Below are 6655 nucleotides of genomic sequence, written 5' to 3'. Positions count from 1 at the left end.
CCCACGGCACCACATCCACATCTGCAGCCTCTGCGCAGCCAGTGCAGGCCCACAGTTGGCTTCCATGCAAGACAGACACATGGGGGCTTTCACCAAGAGCACCTTGTGGCTGCTAACCAAGAGGCTGGCGGTTCAACACCACCCCCCCACCCCCCGCCAGTGCTCCAGGAGAGAAAGACTTGATTCCATAAAGATTATAGTCTAGAAAGCCCGTGGAACCGCCAAGTCTGCCCTCTCCACTCAACGTGCCCAACAGCTACTGAGAAGAGAGAAGATGCTGGAAAACCTCTCTGACGTATCTATATGCCTGTTCATAGCTCCATCTTAAATCTTGGTGATGAAAGAACCCCTGACATCTCTGAGTGCAGAGCCCGGTCGCCTTCCACAGTCCGGTGTCAGGAGCAGAGGGCGGTGAGGGTGGAGTGATTGATGCTGGAAGTTCAGGGGCTGCCCTGGGCTCTCTCTTCTCTCGACAGACGACTGGACGAAGATGATGGAGAAACAGAAGCCGGGTCCATCGGGCACGAAGACCATGGGACATGCCAGGATTTATAGAGCAAGTGAAGGAGGAACGAGGATTCCGGTGACCACGTCTTGCTGTGGACAAAGCCACGGGGGGGGGGGGGAAATAAAGCAAGGTCGGGTGGCTTTTCCTGGTTTTGACTTGACCATGCAGCAATCTCTCCACGAAGGCACCCAGTGTCCATGTGCAGACACCAAGTTGGGTCTCAGGTGGCAGCACTCGTTTGACTGAGCCAGGTAGGTAGCCGAGGCTCTTGTTGATGGGTTTAATCAGATCAAGCTGCCCTCTGGACATCAAACAAACCTATGTTAAAATACCCTTGTTATGTTTTATAGATTCACACCAGCACCCTAACAACTGTTGCATGTAAGTTTATCTTTTAATTGAAAAAACAAAACGGAAGAAAGTAGGATAGGGAGAGGTGGAGAGCGGGCCAAGTGGACGGGACAGGTGGAGGCCACCCAGAGAGAAGGCTCTTGCCTCAGGCCAGAGGGTGGTCACGGGGACCCACAGGGAGGGTCAGTGGTCGGTAGTCCTTTCCCACGCCTCTCCTGAGTACACTTACCTTGTCCCCCGCAAAGGCCCAATGGTCAGCCTTCCTCCCGACTCCCCAGGAGGCTCTGGGACTCAGAGGGAGTGCTCTCTGCTCTCTGCTGGCCCCAGGAGCTGCAGACAGATATCGGGAGGAGTCCTTGGTCAGCATGGGAACCAGTCCCTCAACACTGACCTGCCCCCCAGGTCCTGGGATCAGCCTCTCTTGGGGGAAGGCTGCATACCTACTTCTTAACAACTTGGCTTCCAGAGCCCACGCAGAGACAGAGGACTGCTGGGAATACCGGGAACAAAATGCCCATCTACAGGCATACATACTGCCCCCCCAAAAAAAACCCCAAACCAAATGTGTGTGTGGCTATTAATTAACTGAAATGAAAACATCCACAGAAACCCCTTGCCCGTGAATGTTCAGGTTATTCATATTAACTCCAGACTGGATGCAACCCAAATGTCCAACCGTTTCAGTATGGAGCAGCCCCCAGTAACAGAGGAATGAACTACTATGACATGTCATAGCGGGCGTGGTGGGGTGGGGGGTTCTCAACATCAGAGGGCTGCATCACAGGAACAGTGTATGTGTGTGAGATAACCTGCTGCGTGATCCCATTTACTTAAAATTCTAGAAAATGCAATTTAATCTGTAACCAGGGCTGGTTATGGGGAGATGCCCTGCGCAGGGCCACCAAGGAGAGCTTTCTGGACCCTGGGGTGTCTTCTCGATGGCGGTGATGGTCCCCTGAGCATCTTCATGTATCAAATAGATCGACTGTGGCACTCTGGGATAAGCACCGGATTGCCACCTCAAAGTCAGGGGTTCAAGTCTACCAGCCACTCCACAGGAGCAAGATGAGGCTGCTGCTCCCATCTTCGCAACCTGACTGGGGGTCCCTGTGCGCCAGAGTCAACTTGATGGCAGTGGGTTCTTACTGCTGTGGAAGAGAGAAGCATTGCCAATCACATTCTTGGTTTTTGGAGTAGGGGAGAGCGCGAATGCAGTCCCCCACTGCCACAAATTATGCAGTCGAGTCTCCCACATTTGGGAAATCGCAGGGGTCAGCACATTTGGAGTGCAATGGGTGAGCCTCACCCTGGGAAAACCACCTTCGTGATCATGGTACCTCCCCTGCCAGGTAAGTATTACTAATCACATTCTTCTCGTTAAAAATATTGTTACTATGAATACTGCTATCCTCTTTATTTACTTATTTATTTTACTGCTATCCTCTCGAAGGTTATTTAATAGTACTGTATTTTGGGAGGTTCCAAGTAATTGTACTCTTGATAAACAAGACAAAAATTATTTTAAAATAGTATTTTTTATTTCTTCCTTCAGAAGTCTCTATAGTTTGTTTTTGTTGTGTAACACACATAATTGGGCTAGTGTGTGGAATCATGTGGTCCAAATGCGCGCACACATTGGAGCTGTGAGCTCCAAGGTCCGTGTCTGGGCTCCAGTCCACCCAGAGGTGCGGTGGGAGAGAGCTGGAGCGCGACGCTCAAAAACCGGCCACTGAGAACCCCATGGAGCTCAAGACCACTCCGACCCACCTGGGGCACCGCGAGTCCACGCGACAGCCACTTTTTAACTTAAAATATGTTTTAGGGGCACAACAATCGGAAGACCAGTCGACCGGAGAGCACCGGGTTTCCGTGCCCTGGGCGCACTGCGCGAGCGAGCAAGGAGAGAGCATTTGTCGTTGACTCGGTCTCAGTGGCCGCTCTGTGGGTGGGAGCCCACGTGCTGCGGAGCTGACTCCTCCCTCGGGTTGCTGTGGGCGCTGTTTCACTGTGAGTTCGGGGCAGCACGCGTGGGAGGGCTGTCAGGTGAGGCCGATGCCCACAGAGCATGCCACTGTCATCCAGCTCGGCCTCCCGCACCTTCCTCGCCCCACATCCCTCCTGTGTTGTCCCCACATCCAAGTCCTCTCCAGCTAGATCCCAGCACCCCGGGTGGTCCCCAGGCTCAAACACTTAGAACACATATGTATGCCATGTTCACCACGGGCCTTGGCCTGGCAGAAGCAATGGCTAGAGAGCTTGTCTGGGATGAACGGGGCGGTTCCAGCATGGCCAGTGCAGGAGCAGGGCGGACATTGTCCCGCTTTCTCCATGTCCTGCTCAGTGTCCTTGGTCACATGCCTGGTGCTAGCGAACTCTAATTAGCAGGCCTAAAGATGAGGGTGGAAAGGGCTTACATGTGCACGGTACGAGGACATAGCGTGGGCCGTTGTGGGGCAGTGAAGAACCCCAGTTCTGGACTGGTGGAGAAGGGAAGGGCGGGGGAGGCGTCTGTGCCTAGCCCAGGGAAGACAGCTGGGGATAGCGGTGACCTTGGAACCAGGCCTGGAAGGATGAAGCGGAGAAGGAAAAAGATGCCGCTTGCTCACCATCCAATCACATCTCATTATTTTGTGATTTCCTCCCAGTTTGCAGTGTTTACAAACACGATGTCACTGGATTCTCAAAATCTGGTGAAGCAGATCAGTGGCTTTGTTCTAGTTCTGCTGAGACAGGAGATGAGGCTGAGGGGGACGGGACCCACAAGGAAGGTTCCATGGGAGGACCCCAGAGAAGCCTGACCCCAGGACGTTGCCTTCAAGCCCGGTGCCGTTTCCTAGCCTAGGGAGGAGGGGAGCGGCAGGAGCCAGGACAGAGCTGAGCAGGGCAGGCACTGGGGGATGTGTGACAGCAGTGTCCCAGGGCAGCCGAGGGCAGCAGCGCATGGCGGGCAGTGACCCTTTGCTGCGGCTCACTTGGCCACTCTGGAAGTTGGCCGCTGGGAGCCTGATGTGGCTCACTTCACTGGAGCTGATTCGCTTCAGCTGGCTGGTCGTGGCAGGCCGCTGATTACCAATGGCGGGTCTGGGCAGGCTGAGGAACTAAGTCCTTGGGCTGAGAATGGACCCTGCCCCGGCCCAGGGCTCTGCTAGTCCCTGGACCTCATGTTCTTGCCCTTGACAGGACCCTGAGCTGAAGCTCACCCTGAGAAGCAGCAGGCGAGGCTCCAGGGCCCACAGGGAATGACCCAATACTGACCCTTTGAGCAGTGAGGGTGGGGACCATGACCAAAGAGCTGGCAGGGAGGGGAGACCCAGCTGGGAATGGCCAGTGTCTGGTCTCGGATGCTGCTAGATGACCTGTTAGCTGCCCTCTCATCCGTCCATCCACTGCTTCTTGGGGCCATTGTCCAGATAGGGAAAGGTTTGGCCTCGGGGTGAACAAGCTGGGCACGTCTCAGTGGTCTGTTTGTGGGGGACAGGACTCAAACAAATGACAAACAAATACAGGTGGAAATGGTCAACACTAACATGAAGGGAGCACCTGCCTGTCCCGAAGGCATGGGTAGGGACGGCTCAGGGACAGTGAGAGGGGCCCTCTGTGCATGCACATGCAGAGCTGGAGGGAGTGTCAGGCAGGGGGAGCAGCACGGACCCTTGGGTGAGAATCCGTGGGCTGCAAAGGAGACGGGCGGGAACACCTGAAGCGCAGTGGGCAGACGGGCGAGCTGAGAAGGGGGCAGAGCTGACCTTGGAGGCCAAAGATGGCTTTGGGACTTACCCAAAGTGCAGTGGACTGTCTTCCATGGTTTGTTTGTTTTTTGTCTTCCATGGTTTTTAGGATGTGCTCTGACCCAAAGTCAGTTTTCTGCTCCACTCTCCTCTGGGGGCTGCCTCTTGCATGAATCACCTGCCCGTGAATTCGCAAGTATCAGAGAGGTTGGAGAGCCTGGCTCCGGGCCTAGCTCTGCCTCACACTCAGAGTGACTCTGGAGGCCAGGGTGCTCTTTGCTCATTGATGATGCTTGCGCCTACCGTGGGGGTGGGGTGGTGGTGGGGGGTGGTGATGCTGACAGGAGATCACATTCACACCACACACACACACTGTAAGGAGGGATGGTCATTTTTCACCCATTCCTCCTGACTCCCTGTTCCACATTGTCCCTTGGGGTCATGGAGGTGAGAGTGTGGATCAACAAGGGATTTAGCTACAAGATTTAAACGATTTTCATAGTGAAAAGATAGCTCAGGTCCTCGTCAGTAAAGGGTAGAGTTGCACACCTGTTTAAACTCACCCATCCGTAGGGCTAATGCAACTCCAGGGGATCACAGGGTGGATTTTGAGGAGATAAACACGCCAGCAACACTCAGTAAGCGCTGCCTATGTGCTGGCCTGGAGCTTGTGTGGTAGGCGTCACTCTTGTGCTTCTATTGAGGGCCAGGTCCTTGAGGAGCTTGCCAAGACCACAGGTCTGGTCAGTACTGGCCGTGGGCGATCTATCCAAGATGTGAACATGTGGGCTTCAAGTGAATTGCCATATTGTCTTTTCATTTGTGATTTAAAAAGAAAAAAAAAGTACACCCTGAAGCAGGAATCAGATAGTCTTGTTAGGTGCTAGAACCTAGTTCAAAGAACCAGTATTGATGTCCTATAGTATCTGCTCAACCAAGATCTATGGATTGAATCCAGAAACAGACCATGCAAAGTCAAAATCTTAGCGTAAAACGTGACCTAAGAGTAGGTGTGGCTGAATACAGGGAAGAGGAAGAGCTATTGAATACGTGGGTCTGCAGAGCAGATAACTCTGTCAGTGGTGGTGAGGTAGACTGGGGGCAGACAACCATCAAAGCATTATACAGAAAATGAATCGTAGAGAACCCAGCAGAAAACAGATGATCAGGTGGTGGAAGAAGGCTCACTTTGTCAGCACTGAAGGGGGTGGGGGGAGGACTAGGATGAAAGATTGAACATCACATTAAAATGAAGAACGTGTTTGCCACAGTGATGAGAAAGCTAGTATCTTCAATGTACACCTAACATGATTGTCCAAAATTGGAGGTTCTAGTCCCCGACAGATAGAAGCCGTTCATTCCCAGATGGGAGGGATAGCCCAAACCCATTGCTGACCAGTTGACCAGAAGGGCCCCGTAGGGTTTCCATGAGTGTGAACCTGTATGGAAGCAGGTTGCCGAATCTTATCCCCGCCGAGTTGTTGGTGGGGTTGAACCGCAGGCATTTTGGTTAGCAACTGAGGGTGTAACCAGCTACTACCATGCCACCTCTGAGTTCCATCAGAAGGGGGGACAGGGACTGCGAATGTTAGTGAAACCACTCATTGTTGAAAGCTAGTCTAAGAAATGCTTAAAGTAACCTTGCACCAATGGACAAGACTGCTTGGGGTGGGGGTGGGGGAATGGTACTCAGGTGTTAGGTTCCTTACTCTCGTTGCCGGGAGGTGGTCTATAATGTGGGGGCAGCTAATCATGGCACTATGGGGCAGGACCACGAGCCTTCCTCGGAATTTGTTCCAAGGGCAGAGATCAAGAACACATTTTAAGAACAAATGTAGACCACACGAGAGGGAAGGTAACGGCCCACCTTAAACACGAGACCGGTGAACAAAAGAATGACGTTAGAGCAAGGCAGGGCCCAGGAGGATGTGCTGGTGGAAGGCTCTCTGCGTGACAAATTGCATTAGACAGACGGTAGTCGTATAAGGGATACTTTGTTCTCTTTTCATTTCCCCTTCTCTCTCTCTGCTGGTCAAATTGTCTTTTCAGTAGTGGTTCAAAAAGGAAT

The 6655-nt window shown here is 52.9% G+C and overlaps 1 non-coding gene across 1 annotated transcript; it reads right to left on the bottom strand.

The window, feature by feature from the left end:
* Window positions 1-2053: 2053 nt before the first annotated feature.
* On the bottom strand, window positions 2054-2216 carry LOC115872122. Its single transcript, XR_004047662.1, has one exon. It is a non-coding gene; the product is annotated as a U1 spliceosomal RNA (small nuclear RNA).
* Between the last annotated feature and the right edge of the window lie 4439 nt (window positions 2217-6655).

Source organism: Echinops telfairi, unplaced genomic scaffold (assembly GCF_000313985.2).
Source record: "Echinops telfairi isolate 266 unplaced genomic scaffold, ASM31398v2 ScPeMD7_7420;HRSCAF=8458, whole genome shotgun sequence".
Taxonomy (NCBI): Eukaryota; Metazoa; Chordata; class Mammalia; order Afrosoricida; family Tenrecidae; genus Echinops; species Echinops telfairi.
The sequence above is the reverse complement of the archived record's forward strand: the minus strand, read 5'-3'. Positions and strand labels throughout refer to the sequence as shown.